The 19,944-nt window shown below is 48.5% G+C and overlaps 1 long non-coding RNA gene across 1 annotated transcript; it reads right to left on the bottom strand.

The window, feature by feature from the left end:
- Positions 1–16,202: 16,202 nt before the first annotated feature.
- LOC147339711 (uncharacterized) lies at positions 16,203–19,329 on the bottom strand. Its single transcript, XR_015158974.1, has 3 exons — positions 19,071–19,329; positions 17,717–17,852; positions 16,203–16,297 (listed from the first exon to the last, which is right to left on the bottom strand). It is a non-coding gene; the product is annotated as an uncharacterized LOC147339711 (long non-coding RNA).
- Positions 19,330–19,944: the final 615 nt, after the last annotated feature.

Below are 19,944 nucleotides of genomic sequence, written 5' to 3'. Positions count from 1 at the left end.
CCATGTCTTACGCAACAGTGTATCTCTGGCCTCTTGAACCGTGCCTCATTCCAGCCACAGAGAAGACCCAGACCCATTTCTTGAGCTGAGTCCTTGAACCGCCCCCCCCCAAAATGAAGAGTCAGGTCTTTGAGTAACAAGTTGGTTTTCTCCTTTATCTAACACCATGGTTCTGAAGACACACGGAGTATAAATATGTCTTTTTCATTCCTGCAGTTTGTAATACATTTTGCCAAAAATAAGATGTACGCTGACGCCATTTCACTTGAAAGAGCTTTTGACTAAGAGTACGATGGTCATTTGGAAATAGTAACTTGCTGTTTGTGTTATGCAAAAGACTTTGTCTGAGGAACCTTGCCAGCCAATGAAGCTCTCCGTTGCCTGTAATATAGATGTGGGTCTACCATCCTCCTGGGGAAGGACCAGAGTTGGCTTGAAGATTCACATCACATAACCCTATGTGGTTGGAAGAATTTTGGGTTTTTTGGGGGGAGGAGGAAGAACATGGCATTGATGGAGAACGTGGCCAAGCATCACCGAATATTCAGTTCCTCCCCCATACATGGGGCTTCCCTCATAGCTCAGTTGGTCAAGAATCCGCCTGCCATGCAAGAGACCCCAGTTCAATTCCTGGGTCAGAAAGATCCCCTGAAGAAGGGATGTTGGAAAAAGGGATCTTTAAAGAAGGATTCTTTGAAGCAGGGAAGGAGACTGTGGCACTCGGGGCAGGGGGGCTCTTGCATCGGGGACAACACTGTTGCTCAGTGGGCGGCAGTGGGCAAAAGGGGCTTTGCTTTTGTTTCACAGGGATGGCCAGAGTCGACTCTCCTCCCCTGCGTTCTAGAAACAACTGGGTAAGGGGAAGTGGCGTGAAAGGGTGGCAGGATCTGAAAGAGACCAGATGCTACTTTCCCTGAGACCATCCTGTGTCGGGGTGAGGGTCTGCTGGCCCAGGCTGGGCCTGGATCCAAGTTTTTTCAGGGTCCCCCCCAGCAGGGGGAAGGAGAGGGTGGGACGGATTGAGAAAGTAGCACTGATATACATATACACCACCGTTTGTAAAATAGACGGCTAGTGGGAAGGTGCTGGATAGCACAGGCAGCTCAGCCCGGGGCTCTGTGATGACCTAGAGGGGTGGATGGTGGTGGCAGGCTCCAGAGGAGGGGACATGTGTGTACATATGGCTGGTTTGTGTCATTGTACAGCAGATACCAACACAATACTATGAAGCGATTATTGCTCAGTCACTCAGTCGTGTCTTAACTCTCTGCGACCTCCATGGACTGCAGCACGCCAGGCTTCCCTGTCCTTCACCATCTCCTGGAGCTTGCCCAAACTCATGTCCATTGAGCCCATGATGCCATCCACATAGTCCAGTAAAAAAAAAAAATAATGTAAAAGCAGCAAAAATTAAATAAAAAGTTGAGAGTCCTGGGGGCTGGGGAGAGAAGCTGAACCCAAGTTAGGTTCACACGCAGTTTGTTGCAGTTTTGATCAGAGGTAGACAAACCAAGCAGTAAATCACTTATGAGACTGAGAGAGGGTGCAAATGTGGAAGATCTGTGTCTGGCTTTGCTCCTAGGTGTGCAAGGGGTCATCTGTGCGCTTCATCTAACCTGTGTAAGGGGAACGGAGGTTCCTTGCAATCAGTGGTTTTCCAGGACGCAGCAGGTGGGGTGATTGTCTCACCTTCCCTGGTCTCCAGGACCACAGGATTCAGGTGCCGTCCAGCATTGTCCTGAGTGCGTGGAAACAACTAAATGTCCACCGGCAGACGAATTAACGAAGAGTAGGTGTTGTTTAGTCGCTCAGTCGTGTCCGACTCTTTCCAACCCCATGGACTGCAGCCCACCAGGCTTCTCTGTCCATGCGGTTTCCCAGGCAAGAGTACTGGAGTGGGTTGCCATTCCCTTCTCCAGGGGGGTTTTTCCTGATAGCTACGTTGGTAAAGAATCCGCCTGCCATGCAGGAGACCCTGGTTCAATTCCTGGGTCAGGAAGATCCCCTGGAGAAGGGACAGGTTACCCACTCCAGTATTCTTGGGCTTCCCTGGTGGCTCAGCTGGTAAAGAATCTGCCTGCAATGCAGGAGACCTGGGTTCGATCCCTGGGTAGGGAAGATCCCCTGGAGAAGGGAAAGGCTACCCACTCCAGTCTTCTGACCTGGAGAATTGCATGGATTGTATACTCCATAGGACTGCAAAGAGTCAGACACGAGTGAGACACTTTCACTTTCATTTTCACTTGCTCCAGGGGATCTTCCCGACCCAGGCATCAAACCCGAGTGTGCAGCATTGGCAAGTGGGTTCTTTATCGCTGAGCCACCAGGGAAGCCCATGTATTTAAAAGGAGAAATAAAACCAAAACAACCCTTTGCAACGGCCACAGGAGATTGAAGGAAAGTTTTCCCCAGCAGAAGTTTGTGGCGGAAAATTTTGCCTTTTTGAGGGACTGTCATTACTTAGGCGTTTGCTCTGGGACTCACCGAACAAAAGAAGAACTTTCCAAAGTGACTGTGTTATGTCGCAGACTAGCTTGTGTCAACCTTCCAGCCTTGTGACTTATTTTAATACTTATTTACCTGTCTGTGCCAGGTCTTAGCTGCAGCATATGGGCTTCTTAGTCGTGACACGTGGAATCTGCTTCCCTGACCAGGGATGGAACCCAGGTCCCTCTGCTTTGGAACATCAGAGTCTTAGCCACGGGACTACCAGGAGGTCCCATGACTGATTTCAATCCTTAGCCTTTGGCTTCTCGGCCGGTGTGTTCATTTAGACATGAAACGATTATGTGGGCCCGTTCCCGTCTTTTCTGCGTTGAGTGTGTGCTCAGTCGTGTCCGACTCTCTGTGATGCCATGGACTGTAGCCCACCAGGCTCCTCTGTCCATGGGATTCTCCAGGCAAGAATACTGGAGTTGCCATGCCCTCCTCCAGGGGGTCTTCCTGACACAGAGACTGAACCCAGGTCTCCCGCATTGGCAGGCAGGTTCTTTACCACTATCATCACCTGGGAAGCATTTTCTTTTCTAATGCCGGTACCCTTTCCCTCTCGTGAAATTTTAACACCACACTTGTTACACTGTATGTCTATTTAAGTGCTGTATGCCTGTCTGTGCTTTATACATTAAAAAAAAAAAAAAATAACAGTAAGAGCTGTCACCCTAAGAGCCAGTTTCTGCTCTTAAATGGTGCCCCTTGAGGATCCCTCTCAGAGGCCCCACTGAGGACGCGCCATGTAGCCAGAAGTGGCAGCAGGGAGTGCTCAGAGGGGACTTCAGACAAGACAGGATGGAGACAAGTCCTGTCACCACGCTGCCTGAGGAGTCTTCAACGTTCCCACCTGACACTGTCCACAGAACGTCTCTATGTCTACAGCTATGTCTCATTCTTATGTTTACATATATACGTATGCACCTTCCAAATGCTTATGCGGTTTGCATGTGTATATATATTTAGGTTCTTATGCCGCCAGGGAAGCCCATATTTAGGTTGTTATGCTTCATTATATTTTATATAGTATAGGTGTATATACTGTAGTACAGTATATACTCTGTATTATATACTATATATAGTATCAGTTCAGTTCAGTTCAGTCAGTCATGTCGGACTCTTTGCAACCCCATGAATTGCAGCACGCCAGGCCTCCCTGTCCATCACCAACTTCCGGAGTTCACCCAAACTCATGTCCATCGAGTCAGTGATGCTATCAGCCATCTCATCCTCTGTCGTCCCCTTCTCCTCCTGCCCCCAATCCCTCCCAGCATCAGAGTCTTTTCCAATGAGTCAGCTCTTCACATCAGGTGGCCTAAGTATTGGAGTTTCAGCTTCAGCATCAGTCCTTCCAATGAATATTCAGGACTGATGTCCTTTAGGATGGACTGGTTGGATCTCCTTGCAGTCCAAGGGACTCTCAAGAGTCTTCTCCAACACCACAGTTCAAAAGCATCAATTCTTCGGCACTCAGCTTTCTTCACAGTCCAACTCTCACATCCATACATGACCACTGGGAAAACCATAGCCTTGAGTAGATGGACCTTTGTTGGCAAAGTAATGTCCCTGCTTTTGAATATGCTATCTAGGTTGGTCATAACTTTCCTTACAAGGAGTGTCTTTTAATTTCATGCTATAGCATATACAGTTTATATAGTACAGGTATAGCTGATGTCCAGTATTATATAAGTTAACAAGGGTACAATGTAGTGATTTGCAAGTTGTAAAGGTTATGCTCCATCTGTGTGGTTGTCGTGGTCTAGTCTCTGAGTCATGACTGTTTTGTGAGTCCCGTGGACTGCAGCCTGCCAGGCCCCTCTGTCCAGGGGATTTCCCAGGCACATATACTGGAGTGAGTTGCCATTTCCTCCTCCAGGGGATCTTCCCAGAGCAGGGATTGAACCTTCATCTCTTATATCTCCTGCACATGTCTCTTATGTCTCCTAGGCAGGCGGGTTCTTTATCACTGAGCCACCTGAGCCCATATGTAGATAGATTGAGATACGACGTCATCTCATGCAGTATTACTGTGTCAGCCAGGAGACAGTCTTTATCAAACTGTGATGTCTTTATCAAAAATTGTTGTTGTTTAGTCACTAAGTCGTGTCTGACTCTTTTCCGACACTATGAACTGTAGCCCGCCAGGCTCCTCTGTCCATGGGATTTTCCAGGCAAGAATACTGGAGTGGGTTGCCATTCCCTTCTCCAGTGGATTGTCCCGACCCAGGGATCAAATCCAGATCTTCTGCATTACAAGTGAATTCTTCACTGCTGAGCCACTGGGGAAAAGCCCCTGATTCTGGGAGAGATTGAGGGCAGGAAAAGAAGGGGATGACAGAGGCTGAGATGGTTGGATGGCATCACTGACTCGATGGACATGAGTTTGAGCAAGCTTAGAGAGTTGGTGATAGACAGGGAAGCCTGGCGTGCTGCGATCCATGGGGTCGCAAAGAGTCGGACACGACTGAGCAACTGAACAGAACAGAGCCACTGGGGAAGCCCATACTCCATCTCTAGTTACTATAAAATATGGGCTATACTTCCCATGTTGCACAATACATCCTTGTAGCTTGTTATTTTATCCATGGCAGTTGGCATCACATGTGATAGCCGTCTTGGTGAAGACTTTGAGATTGGTGAACTTTTTCATGAGTTAAATATCAGGGCCGGCCCCAGGAAGGGGTTGAAGCCAGGACCTCAGTGTAGTCCACAGGATGCAATGCAAGGTTCCAGCCCAGAAGCGGGAGGGCAGTCCTGACCGGGGCGGGGTGTGTGTGCGTGTGTGTGATGGTCCTAGCAGAAGCACAGCTCCTCAGGGCTGACACACGCATATCCTCCCAAGGCATGGTGCAGGGTGGGCTAACCTGTCTGACAAGCTGGACGCAGGGGAGGTCAGACAGCATTCAGGACCAGCCAGTGCTAGAGAAGATGCTTTGAGCACAAGGGGGAAAATGTCCCTGTTGCAGTCAGGGAGAGCTCCCTGGAGGAGCGGGTTTCAGCTACTTTTGCAAGATGAGTCATACCCGCGGAGGCCACTTGGAGCCTGGGGGCTGCAGGACCAAGGGTCCAAGGCCCGGATGTGAGAACATACGCTGTAAATACATAATATTTCTTTTATTTGTGGGGAGGGAGGTCTGTGTACTAGAGTGGCAGGGGTCAAATTTGAACAGCTAGTAGGTGACCTTAAACCTCCTGGCTTAAAACATTTGGGTTCTCTCCTACCTGTTTTATGACTTTCCGTCTTTAACTGTGGCCTTGGGAAGATTGGTTCTTTCGTTTGAAAAAAAAAAGAAAAGAAAACCGGTCTGTTAATATTTAATTTAGACGGCTCTTGTGAAATGTAAGTAGGAAATGTATATAAAATATTTATTACATTTCTTTGTACCTCAGAGATGCCTAGACTATGGGTTTCCTTTCATCCCAACCAAGAATAGCCTCCAGGTTTCAGCAGGAGAGTTCGGGGAGGAAGGTGGTGTTTAAGAACTATTTTTTTTTTCTTTCCCCTCCTAGAAGTAAACAACAAAAGTGAAATTGAATTAGAAGTAAATTGAGACTAGAAAAAAAAAGGTCCATACAAATAAGAAATAGCTCTGACTTTAGGCAGTTTGAAAATGAATGCATTTTTTAAAAGTCCCATGACTGCCCTAAACATGGAGTGATTCGCAGTGCAGAAACTCGACAGACACGTAATTATCTTCACCAAGGGATCACGGTTCCCCAAGTCTACTGGTGAGCCGCGTGGAAGTCGTGGACCCCTGATATGGCGTGGTGGGAAGGGTTCCTCAGCTCTGAAGATGTATCCATTTAAAACCCATCAGTTCAGTTCAGTCGCTCAGTTGTGTCCGACTCTCTGCAACCCCATGGACTGCAGCACGTCAGGCCTCCCTGTCCATCACCAGCTCCTGGAGTTTGCTCAAACTCATGTGCATCGAGTTGGTGATGCCATCCAACCATCCCATCCTCTGTCGTCCCCTTCTCCTCCTGCCGCCAATCCCTCCCAGCATCAGGGTTAACTCCAGTTTAGTATCCAGAAAGACACCAGACAGACTCAGATGGAGGGACATTCTAAGAGATACCTAACTGCTAAGATGATGAAAAGTGAGGAGATGCTGAGGAACCGTCACGGTGCAAAGGAGACTAAGGCATAAGAACGAAATACAATATGGTGTCCTCCAACAGAAAAAGTATCATTGTACAACCTGGGGAAAATCCTGATAAAGCCTGAAATACAGTGAGCAGTGATGTCTCAACGTCCATCTCCTGGTTTCGACCAGCGTGCCGTGCTTAAGTGAGATGCTAATGTTAGCTGAAATGAGTGAAGACTATATGGGACATCTCTGTGCTCTGTTTTAAAATGTGCACTTATTTATTTGGCTGGGTCTTCGTTGCTGCATGTGGGATATAGTTCTCTAACCATGGTTTGAAACTGGGCTCCCGCTGCATTGAGAACACAGGTGGGGGAGGTCTCTCCATGTTCTGTTTAGAACTCTTCCGTGAATCTAAAATCATTGTGAACCAAAACACTGATCTGAAAAAAAAAAAAAATACAAGTCAAGGAGAAAAGTGTTCAGGAAAGAAAAATTCTTCCTAATTCAGTGTGGACTCTCCAGATGAGTGTACTGCCAGGTAAACCACTCTGCTTGGGATTCTAAGCTCTCAACAGTGGACGTTCCCACGGCCATACCCAACAGAGCAAGAGACGAGGCCATCGGAATAAAACCCCGGTCTTGCAGTACTGTTCTCAGATGACTGCAGCCACACGTCTTGTATGCGACAGTCACTCGGAGTGAAATGAACTGCCCACACGTCTGTTGTGAGATGTAGCCACTCCCACAGGGAATCCACGCACCTCCCAGTAAGTCCTGTTCCTGGGAGGCTCAGTGGTAAAGAATCTGCCTGCCATTGCAGGAGATGCAGGAGACGCAGATTCTGTCCCTGGGTGGGGAAGATCCCCTGGAGGAGGAAATGGCAACCCACTCCAGTATTCTTGCCTGGAGAATCCCATGGACAGAGAAGCTTGGCGGGCTATAGCTCATGGGGTCACAAAGAGTCGGAGATGGCTGAGCGACTGAGAATGCACACCCAGTAAGTTACTTCTGCTTCAAACTTTTTCTTGTCTCGTAGATCAAGGGCCACTGCAATGCCTTGGCATCTTTAGTGACTGGTGTTTTTTTAGTATTCATTTACTGACTTGGCTGTCACAGGTCTTAGTCGCAGCATACAGAATCGTCGTGGTGGCCCACGGACTGTCTGGTTGTGCTGCCCGTGGGCTCAGTAGCCGCTTTGAGGCCTGGGGGATCTTAGCTCTCCGAGCAGGGGTCAAACCTGCATCCTCTGCGTTGCTTGCAAGGTAGATGCTTAACCACTGGACGACCAGGGAAGTTCCGGTGAGCGTTAACAAAGGAGGTATGACTGAATCCAGGTAGGACTGCCCCTCGTCCTGGGGAAAGGTCAGCCTTTCAGTTCAGTTCAGTCCAGTCGATCAGTCGTATCTGACTCTTTGCGACCCCATGGACTGCAGCACACCAGGCCTCCCTGTCCATCACCAACTCCTGGAGCTTGCTCAAACTCATGTCTATCGACTCGGTGATGCTATCCAACCATCTTATCCTCTGTCGCCCCCCTCTCCTCCAGCCTTCAGTCTTTCCCAGCATCAAGGTCTTTTTCAGGGAGTCAGTTCTTCCCATCAGGTGGCCAAAGGATTGGAGCTTCAGCTTCAGTATCAGTCCTTCCAATGAATATCCAGGATTGATCTCCCTTAGGATGGACTGGTTGGATCTCCTTGCTGTCCAAGGGACTCTCAAGAGTCTTCTCCATCACTACAGTTCAAAAGCATCAATTCTTCAGCACTCAGCTTTCTTTAGAGTCCAACTCTCACATCCATACATGACTACTGGGAAAACCATAGCTTTGACTTTTGGGTCTGTTAACATTCAGGCCTTCCCCTGATCAGACGAGGCCCACCCACATTAGTGAGGGCAATCAGCTTTACTGAGTCCACTTGTTTAAATGTCAGTCTCATCCAAAAACAGCCTCCCAGAAACACTGACAGTAATGCCTGACCAGCAAGCATGGCAAAGGATGGGAAGTCACTTTCATGACTAGGCTGTAACACTGGGGTCCATCCTGGAGCAGACGGTCTCTACTGGAAGAAAGAGGCCATGCTGGAGATACAGCAAGGGTTGTAAGGCATCATTTGTAGGCAGACAGGTTGGAGCAGTTCAGTTCACTCAGTTCAGTTGCTCAGTCATGTCTGACTCTGTGACCCCATGGATTGCAGCACGAGAGGCTTCCCTGTCTATCACAAATTCCCGGAGCTTGCTCAGACTCATGTCCATTGAGTCCGTGATGCCATCCAACCATCTCATCCTCTGTCGCCCCCTTCTCCTCCCACCTTCAATCTTTCCCAGCATCAGGGTCTTTTCCAGTGAGTCAGTTCAAAGTATTGGAGTTTCCGCTTCAGCATCAGTTCTTCAAATGAATATTCAGCACTGATTTCCTTTAGGATGGACTGGTTGGATCTCTTTACAGTCCAAGGGACTCTCAAGAGTCTTCTCCAACACCACAGTTCCAAAGCATCAATTCTTTGGCACTCGGCTTTCTTTATGGTTCAACTCTCACATCCATATATGCCTAGTGGAAAAACCATTGCTTTGACTATGGAGCAGAGTGCTGTCTTTATCATTTACTTTCATTCTAGAGGCCATGACCATCCATAGGTGGGTGCTAGTCTCTCAAACCTCTTTGGATCAGATAGGATCAGCCCAGCTGGGTCCTGGGCAATGGTGGTTGGTGGTGAAAAGGGTGGGGGTTGGTCCCTGAGGAGCCGTGGGGGTAAGACACCATGAAGAAGATGCCGGGGCACAGAACTGAAACCCAGAGTTCCCCAGGGGCCGCTCTGGGTTCAAGATGCGCTGGGGTCCACATCACTGTTGAATCAGCTTCATCAATAGAAACAGGTACAGACGCGACCCTGCATTCAGTGTTTCCACTTTACGTTCCGGGGGCAGGAAGACATATGCGTTCAACAGACACCATAGTTCATATTTTGAACGTCGGTCTTTTCCCAGACGAGCGATGGGAAGCCCTCCTCCTTCATGAAGAGGAGCATCAGCCGCCCCCCATCAGCCTGTGATTGGAGTGTGAACGACCCAAACACTTATGACCACTCTGCTTCTCCCTTTTCACAGAGAACAGACTGAAGGGACAACGTGGGTGATTAAGTAGTTAATCCCACCAGGGGATTTTAAGCAGAAAAAGTATGGGAGACCTCTGTACGTTAATATTCACTCAAGGAAGCAGGTTTGCTTAAACACCAACTAGGCAGGCTTGCTTAGCAACAAAACCATGCATTAGAAGCACACAGAACTGCCCCCAAACAATAAAACAGTGAGGACAGAAAAAACCCACATCCTGCCCAGTGAGCTCAGTCAGTTAAAGACGTCTAGTCAAGGCTGTGGTTTTTCACGTGGTCATGTATGGATGTGAGAGTTGGACTGTGAAGAAGGCTGAGCGCCGAAGAATTGATGCTTTTGAACTGTGGTGTTGGAGAAGACTCTTGAGAGTCCGTTGGACTGCAAAGAGATCCAACCAGTCCATTCTGAAGGAGATCAGCCCTGGGATTTCTTTGGAACGAATGATGCTAAAGCTGAAACTCCAGTACTTTGGCCACCTCATGCGAAGAGTTGACTCCTTGGAAAAGACTCTGATGCTGGGAGGGATTGGGGGCAGGAGAAGAAGGGGACGACAGAGGATGAGATGGCTGGATGGCATCACTGACTCGATGGATGTGAGTCTCAGTGAACTCTGGGAGTTGGTGATGGACAGGGAGGCCTGGCGTGCTGTGATTCATGGGGTCACAAAGAGTCGGACATGACTGAGCGACTGAACTGAACTGAACTGAGGACACGCTCTCTGCACACAGGGAAAAAAAAAACACAGTAATTTGAACCTAGGTCTAATCTGAACCATGGCCTAGCCCGACCATGCAGGGATAAGAAAGCTCCCCTGTGCAACTTCAAGGAGGAGCTGATGACCGAAGCACACTGTCCACTCAAGAGACACAAAGGTCTTCTCCTCGCTCCCCACTTTTCCATTGATTATAAAACCGTAGCCCCCACTAAGTACTTGGGACACGGCACCCCTCACCGTCCCACCTGTAAGCCTCACAATCGTCTTATTCTAATTAATCATGTCTTATCCAGCACTTTGGGCTTCCTGTATAGCTCAGTAGGTAAAGCATCCATCTGCAATGCGGGAGACCTTGGTTCGATCCCTGGAGAAGGAAATCGCAACCCACTGCAGTATTCTCGCCTGGAGAATCCCCTGGACCGAGGAGCCTGGTGGGAGCTGCAGTCCACGGGGTTGCAAAGAGTCAGACACAATTTAGCGCTGTCTTTTTTTTTTTTAACCTATCACTTTGCTCTCTCTGGATTCTTCTCTCTGCTGAGACAGAAAGCACTGTCGTTCTGGAGGTCTTCACGGCCCCAAACGACCCCCAAAGTGTTTCACATTCGGCGCAGTGTTCAGGAAATGATGTGAGGCATTCATCATTTTCTTAGCACGCGGGCTCCGTGTTAGAAGACTCTGCCCCACTGTTGGCTAACACTGTGTGTTCTGAGCACGTGTGTGGTAGACGGGCTAATCCGTGATGCTTGTGAGGTGAGGTGCATTCAAAGCCTTTTCTACTTAACAGTACTTTTGACCTGTGATGGCTGTTAAGGATGTAACTGCGCTGCAAGTCGACAAAGGTCTAAAAGCTTTCAGGATGTTAGCAAGGGCCCGGAATGGATAAGCCCGCACCTCCACCACCACCAGATCGAAGGAAGTGAACCTGCCCTTCTTGCTTCTTCATTTTTCTCCCCCATCTCGGTTCACTTTAAATGATGTAGGCGTGGCCTTAGATCCTCGATCCTTGAATGGCAGGGGATGGATGTGTTTACGAGTTTTCCTGAGGGAGAAGGAAACATTTCTGTCTCCCTCCAGTGTTTGTGTGTGGGCTGCTCTGTGAAGTGTTTAGGACATGGCATCCTCTAAGTGGGGGCTGCTGAAAGGCAATTTCTCTTTATTGCCTAAGGACCAGCTTCACACGCTGAGTCTGAGGTTTCGTGAGTAGAGATAAGACCTACGCACTAAATATCTCTGCTCGTAATAAAAACACGGTCTTCCAGAATGTCAAGGTTTTTATTCCTTTCCTCTCTGGCCGAATGTCTAACATTTGGGGTGAAGGTTTGCTGCTTGCTCAATACTTTAAAACTGTTTTTTACAATTTTTTCTTGTTTTCCTTTAAAAAAAATTTTTTTAAGTTAATTTATTTGGCTGTACCGAGTCTTAGTTGGGGCACGCGGGAATCTTTATTTGCAGCATGTAGAATGAAGTTCCCTGATCAGGGATTGAACCCAGGCCTCCCTGCTCTGGGAGCTTGGAGTCTTAGTCACCGAACCCTCAGGGAAGTCCTTTCTTCAACACCTTACATTCAGATGTTGGGTTAGAATTCTCATTCAATTCCTGGTCTGTGAACGACAATCACAAAAACTCAAATCACCAAAATCTGGGATAATAAGGCAAACGGTTTTGCCTCCGAACTGAAAGTAGGTGTTTGACTCACAGCTCCCTGCATGAGAGGACTTTCTGCCGAGATGAGAGAAACCTTTAAAATATTTCTGATATTAAAGTGAGTGCTAAGATGTTAATGGGCAAAGGAAAAAAATGTTCTATTATTCTATTAAATGTTTTAGAAGTCCTGGTGATTAAGACTGTCTGGAGATGCGTAGGTGGAAGCAGAATGTGGCCATTTATATGAAAATCTTAAAATGTATGTTTTATAAAAAGGCGCCCGTTGTCCCCAGCGTATGTGAAAAGTGTCGAAATTTGATTCATAGTATGTGTTGTTGCTGAGTCCCTCAGTCATCCCCGAATCTTTTCGACCCCACGGACCGCAGCAGGCCAAGTTTCCCTGTCCTTCACCATCTCCCGGAGCTCACTCAAACTCATGTCCATTGAGTCGGTGATGCCATCCAACCATCTCACCCTCTGTCGTCCCCTTCTCCTCCTGCCTTCAATCTTTCCCAGCATCAGGGTCTTTTCCAATGAGTCATCTCTTCGCATCAGGTGGCCAAAGGATTAGAGTTTCAGCTTCAGCATCAGTCCTTCCAATGAATATTCAGGACTGATTTCCTTTAGGATGGACTGGTTGGATCTCCTTGCAGTCCAAGGGACTCTCAAGAGTCTCCAGCACCACAGTTCAAAAGCGTTGTTTCAGAGATTAAAAACGAGGCTGAATGTTATAGACTCATGATTATTTCATCTCCATGTTTTCAGACCTCTTCACCAGAATGGCCTTTATGAATTCAGTGAACACCACCATATAACAGGAAGAGCTAATTCAATGTCAATGATGCAATCCATGGCAATGATGTTACACAAATCTTCTTTATCTGTTGGAAAAATCTTTGTGGGATTCCTTCTATAATAGCTATCTAGAACTCTTGAGTTTTTTTTTTTTTCCCATAGAATAGCATCTCTAAGTCATAACAACACATGTGTTTTAGGCACTGGGAAATTCATACGAGAATGAAAATTTTTTTTTTTTTTCTAACGCTATGGCTTTTGTGACATCTCTAAGGAAATCTCTCACAGATAGCGGAACTTTCACCTCTCCACCCTGCCGTGTCGGCAGCCTGTCTGTAAGGATAAAAATCTCTCTCCTCTCCGTGGAAGAGAAATTGCGTTTCCTCCACTTCCTTCAATATAAAGTTATCACCAGGTCACCTAAAACGAGGGACCGGACTCTGAGATAAAAAGTCATGGTTCGAATAAATCAAAAGAATGGACGAGTTGAGAACAAGTTTGCAAAAAGATAATTTTAAGCCTATATTGTAATTGGTCTGCCGGAGACCATTATCCCTTATCTGCTTTTTTTTAGATTTTCTGGGACATCGTGGATAACTGGGCTTAGGAATTTGAAAGTAAAATGTGACATTTGCATAAAGGTTCTGTGTTCACCCTTTGCCCCTCTGAGCTTTGATGGGGTCAGTACGCAAGGGGAAAAAAAAATTGCTTCATGAAGGTCGTTCTTAAGTTGACATAATTCATGGGACCCTTGACCTGAAAAGGTCCCTCCCCTTGGTGAGGTTGGCTCCCACGTCTGGTCCTTTCGGCAGAGCAAACGCTCGGCTCTGCAGAGATGCAAGGATGAACCTTACTTAGCAAGTACGAAGGATGCGATGTGAATTTCCAAGAAGGTGGCCGAGAAAACCCTGTGCGTGCCAACTTGCATGATCAGAACCTGCAGAAACTTCTGCTTCTGTTGCGTCATCCCCTGGGAAAGGTCCTCTGTGCAAGAACCATCCATCACGGCTCAGACACTTGTCTGTCACCAGGCTGAGTTTATACAAAGTCCCCAAGCGGGGCTTTGGAACTTGGCTTTAAGAAGTGTTTCCACACAGCTCACACAGGAGCACACGCACACACAGTTGATTAATGAACGCATATTTAAGAAGTTGCTTGCGGAGGGTGTTCACGGAATTAATTTTCACTAATCTAAGAGCTTTTGTTGCATGAAGCGGTATGAGTTAAAATATCATTAAGCTCACATGTTAAACAGGAAATAATATATATATATTTTTAAATAGCCAGGGAGATTTTAAACTTTCTTGCTACAGCTGATAAGGAAAGAAGCGTGGAACAAAATGATGTATCTTGTTTATCTCGGGCCCAGTGTTCCGGGCACTGCAGGTGGGGGTCTGGTCACCGTTGGAAAGGTCTGGCCCAGCTTCCGACCCCTCCCAGCGGAGCGTCTCTGCATGGCAAGATTACACACACCCGAGAGCCAGCCTCCGTTCAATCTTGTGATGAACGCCGGCTTTCTCGGTAGCAATTAGGAACAGAAACAGAAATAGCAAGCATCCTGGGTTTTATTAGCTCCATACACTTTCATCCCAGGGTGTATAACAAGCCTCCCTAATTATTCCCTTACCGGTAGACGTTTCTGCTTTTAAATATAACCCAGTCTCGAGCCGTCACGTCCTCAGCGTTTCTCTCTCTGCTTTTCTGGGAGCAGGCTTTTCAGGAGAGTGGTCCATGCCTGCTTTTTTATATTTCCTTTTCTTGGATGGCATCACCGACGTGATGGACGTGAGTTTTGAGTAGGATTTGGGAGCTGGTGATGGACAGGGAAGCCTGGTGTGCCGCAGTCCGTGGGGTCGCAGAGTCGGATGCCGAGTGACAGAACAACAACAATATTAATTACTGTATTTCTGGCCGGCTCCTCTGTAATTTCAGTGCTCAGGTTTCTCATTGAGGTGGCTTCTTTTCCTGTGGAGCACAGGCTCTTGGCCATGTGGGCTTTAATAGTTGCAACGCACAGGGTTAGTTGCTCCGGGGAATGTGCGATCTCCCAGGGCCCGGGATCGAACCCACGCCCCCTGCAATGCAAGGCTAATTTCTTAACCTCTGGACCAGCAGGGAAGCCCTCTCTCCATTTTCTGAGCCCTGGTTCCCTCCCAAGCTCACGGCAGTTTGCCTTCCAGCCTCTCCACCCACACCCTCTCAGTTCACAATGAGGACAGCGGTAATTCTGAACCACCTGGGCCCCGGGGCTGCATCTCAGGGTTTTGTTCTTCTAAGGGTTTCTCAGCAACCTGGCTGCTTCCCCGGGGCCCGCCGGCCTCCTGGCTCATCCTTCCTTACTGGCTGGGCCTTCCCTTGTGGAGGTCCCTCCTCCTTTGCAGACCTTCCTGTGTTAAGAGACGAGCAGGTCTTTGTCCCGGGCCCTCCCCTCCTCTCCTCTGTGGCCTCTGGTTGAGCCACCTGAGCTCCAGGGGGAAGGCAGCCATGGAGGACTGGTCAGGAAACGGTTACAGGTGTTTGTTGCAGACGCTCGACTCACCTAATCCTCTGTAGGATCCCGAGGAGGAGGGCCTTATACCGGGATTCCCCTTGGACACAGGTGGGTTGTTCAGTCGCTCAGTCGTGTTTGACTCTTCGCAACCCCATGGCCAGGCCTCCCCGTCCATCACCAACTCCCAGTTTACTCAAACCCATGTCCATCGAGTCGGTGATGCCATCCAACCATCTCATCCTCTGTCATCTCCTTCTCCTCCTGCCTTCAGTCTTTCCCAGCATCAGGGTCTTTGCAGTGAATCAGTTCTTTGCATCAGGTGGCTAAAAGATTGGAGTTCAGCTTCAGCATCAGTCGTTCCAATGAATATTTGGGACTGATTTCCTTTAGGATGGACTGGTTTGATCTCTTGCAGTCCAAGGTACTCTCAAGAGTCTTCTCCAACATCACAGTTCAAAAACATCCATTCTTCAGCACTCAGTCTTCTTTGTGGTCCAAAATTAGGTAATTTTATTTTTATAAAAACAATAAAAAGAAACAAAAATAAGGTAGCTTTTCCTGTTGAGTCCTCCTACTGCCCAGAGCATGGTAATTTTAGTTCATTTTAGAGGCAGTGTAAAGGATCATTTTCTTAGGATCCATAGGTGTCCATGGCTAAACCATTTGTTGGACAAAAATGGTGCCAGTAACTTTTTTTTTTTTTTTTAAAAGGATGATTTTAGAGATGTTGGGGGACAGTTTTATCAGACTTGTCCTAGTTCTAGCCGAGCCAAAGGGGAGAGTGCCCCACGATGTCCAGACTAGTCGTATAAATGAAGTTATTCTATAGGAAGCACGGAGGTGCCGTTGGCCTAATTTAGGCTTCCATTCTTGGTAGCAACGGATGCGTGATGAAACGGTTTTGCAAAAGAGCAGAGAACATGGGAGGAAGCGCATGTACGGGCATCTTGCATTTTCAATAACTGTCTGCAGACCAAAGAACAGGATGGCATTAATTAAACCGAATTAGTGCCGGCTGCCTCCCATTTTCCCTTTCAAAGGCTGTGTGTTGCTTTCTCTTTTCGTGGAATTGGAATGATTTTATTTTTTTAAAAAAAAGGAGAACAGAGCCTTCAAAGAAAAGATCATGCTTTTCAGACCTGTAATTTAAGCTCTGCCGTTGCCATTTAAGTGTGCCCATAATTCTGGCTCCTTTTGTGTTTCTGATTGTGTGTGTTTATTCAGTGGTATTTTTAGACACGCTAATTCCATCGCAGGCTCCTGTTCTGAGTGTGAGCAGAAGGCTGGGGGGCAGACGCAGGCAGAGGACCGGTTTGAGCGATGTGTCTGGCTAGGCTGTCTACCTTCTGCATCTCGGAAGGGAGCACCGTGTCGGAAAGGAGCATGGCAGTCAACAGTGGAATCTACCTAAGCAAGCAGGATGCAGTCTTCTCTCTCCTTCACCCTCCTCATTCTGCCGTACACACCTGTTACTCAGAGATCAAACCCTGTTCAAGAGCCACACGACTGCTTGGGGCACTGGAGTTTACCCAGCGCTCAGAATCCCATGGACAGAGGAGCCCGGCAGGCTATGGTCCATGGGGTTGCAAAAGTCGGACACGACTTAGCGACTAAACCACTACCACCACTAGACTTTGAGGAAGAGAAGCACAAAATCAGAAATGTAATCCTTGGCTTCTGGCAGATTGACATACGAGAGAAAGAGAAACAGCAAAAAAGAGAGGCGGGAAAGATGAGACAAATTCACCACCTGGCTACCAGGCTACTGACAGCCAAGTCTTTGGCTCACGTTACTTAGCTGATGAATCGAGAGGGCTCAGGGGCTTCCCAGGCGGCCCTAGTGGTAAAGAAACCGCCTGCCAATGCAGGAGACACGGGTTCCATCCCTGCGTTGAGAAGATCCCCTGGAAAAGGGAGTGGCAACCCACTCCAGTATTCTTGCCTGGAGAATCCCATGGACAGAGGAGCCTGGTCATGTTGCAGAGAGTCAGACACAACCAAGGTGACTTAGCACGCACACATGGACACTAGAGGACTGACTCAATGTCTCCTGATGAAAAGGGTAACTTTTCATCATCCCATTGTAGGCAGAAATGTCTCACTTCTTAAAATAAATAAAAAAAAATATATTTATTTGGCTGTGCCAGGTCTTGATTGTGGCATATGGTATCTAGTTTCCCTGGCCAGGGATCAAACCCAGATCCCCCTGCACTGGGAGCTCAGAGTCTTATCCAAAGGACCTCCAGGCAAGTCCCAGAAACGTCTCACTTAAAAGCAGCATCAAGGGGACATGGAAACAGAAAGTAAAAGAGACTTTTTTTTTTTTTTTTACTCTGTATTTGTTCATTTTGTTTTTCTAAGACATGTGGTGCATCATATTTCTACCTGGAGATCATAATATTTGCCAACAGATTTCAGTCTCAAACACAGCAGAGCACCTCTTCCCTGGAACACTCCGGTGTCTGAGAAGTGCGTCATCCTAATTGTAGTCACGGGGGCAGATGGTTCTAATACCCGAGTGCTGACAGAGAAGAACAGATCTATTAGAGCTCGTTCGATAGCTGTAGTTTATATCTAAATTACACATTTTAAAGAAAAAGGCAAGTAGCTCTGAAAAGCCAGGGTAGTGTTTCATCTCCCCAGGTTTTTTCTTTTCCTTTTTTTTTTTTTTTGGTGTGCACCATTTTAAGTCGTTTTTGTATTTGTTACAACACTGCTTGTCTTATGCTTTTTTTTTTTTTGGCCACAGGGCAGGTGGGAGCTTAGCTCCCCAACCAGGAAACAAACCCACACCCCCCCTGCAGTGGAAGGCAAAATCTTAACCACTGGACCACCCGGGAAGTTCTTCTTGTCTCCCCATTTTAACCCTTCTATGCACCTACCTTCACCCCTTCCAGCTCTTTCCACTGGTACCTGGCATTCACTCAATAAATATACCAGGCTCCTCTGTCCATGGGATTCTCCAGGCAAGAATACTGGAGTGGGTTGCCATCGCCTTCTCCAGGGGAATCTTCCCGACCCCGGGGATCAAACCCGGGTCTCTTGCATTGCTGGCAGACTCTTTACCATCTGAGCCACCAGGGAAGCCCAGTAGGCATGATCCATACATAAAACATCCAATATGTGAGCAGGAGGTGAGTTCCAAGGAGGATAGATGCATGGTGGTGGGGTGGGGCTGGGGTGGGGGTAACATATAGTGTCAAGGTCTTGGGTGAAATTTTTCACAACGTGTCTGGGAGGAACCCTTAGCTGGAGAATTAATTGGCACGAGGCTGACAAGGGTGAGGCTTCCCTGGTGGCTCAGGCATTAAGGAATCTGCCTGCAATGCGGGAGACCAGGGTTTGATCCCTGGTTGGGGAAGATCCCCTGGAGAAGGGCATGGCAACCCACTCCAGTATTCTCGCCTGGAGAGTCCCATCGACAGAGGAGCCTGGCCAGCTACAGTCCAGGGGGTCTCACAGAGTCGGTCGAAGATGACTGAACACTTTGACTTGACGGAAGGGTGGGAGCCGATCCTGTGGTTGCTGGGGTGTGAGAGCAGGTCTGGCTGGAGCAGGTCCAAGGGGTGTACAGAGATGGGGTGAGTTTGGGGCCAGCAGAGTAGTACAGGGTGGGTGAAGCCCGCTAGGAGCACCCTGGTTTCCGAGATGAACATCCTGCAAGTCACCAGGGCCCAGAGGCTTGCCCAGCCCCCGAGAGTCACCGTGACGCTGTGCAATGCACAGATGTGAGCCTCACCTCTCAAGGCGCTGGTGCCATCAGGAGGGGCGGCCCCATGGCGAAGACAAGACACCGAGGGACCACCAGGGAGAGGCTTGCAGTAGTAAGTAGTAAGCTCCCCCAGCACTCCGGGACCTCCCCCCCGGCTCCCTAGGGAGAGTGGTTGCTGCCTGCGCGTTGATAAGAAGACGTTCCACTCTGCGGGGTGGGCAGACGCAGGGCGTGGGGCGTCCTCTTCTACGTCCTTCCGTGTTTCTCAGGGCAGGAGAAAGTGGGATCGGAAACCAGATCAGGCATGCGCACGCGAGCGGAACTGCAAGGAGCTACGCGCAGGCGCCCGTGGGAGACTGGGAGTGGGAAGCAAAGATGCAGAGAGCAAGGGGGAGACACGCTCGCCGGCCTGGGGGAAGCCTCGGCTGGAATCTGGGAGCTGCCTTTCTGCGAAACCCCGCACAGCACCATCTGGGTTTCCGTGTTCTGATCACATTGGCGTTCGCTGCTGCTGAGTCACTTCAGTCGTGTCCGACTCTGTGCGACCCCATAGACGGCAGCCCACCAGGCTCCCCGTCCCTGGGATTCTCCCGGCAAGAATACATTGGCGTTCGAGGAACCATCAAAGGAGGTGGGGATCAGCGGCTGGAAGGTGCTGCTTGGGTTGGGTGATCGTGAACTGTGAGATTGCAGACAAAGACGCCAGGAAAACAGGAGGACATGGAGTGGGGCGGGATGTGTGAAATTTATTTTATGAAGACGAGGCACCGTGGAGGACTAATTCATGATGGGCCGTAGGAGGCGGTGGCTGACCTGTGCAGGGTAAGACCATCGGTGTAAGGGGGAAAAATGATGGTGACCTACTCAGAACCCCAGAGCTGGTGTGAAGACATTTGAGACT

Source organism: Bos grunniens, chromosome X (assembly GCF_055505025.1).
Source record: "Bos grunniens cultivar Pamir isolate PY7600 chromosome X, Bosgru_T2T1.0, whole genome shotgun sequence".
Lineage (NCBI taxonomy): Eukaryota > Metazoa > Chordata > Mammalia > Artiodactyla > Bovidae > Bos > Bos grunniens.
The sequence above is the reverse complement of the archived record's forward strand: the minus strand, read 5'-3'. Positions and strand labels throughout refer to the sequence as shown.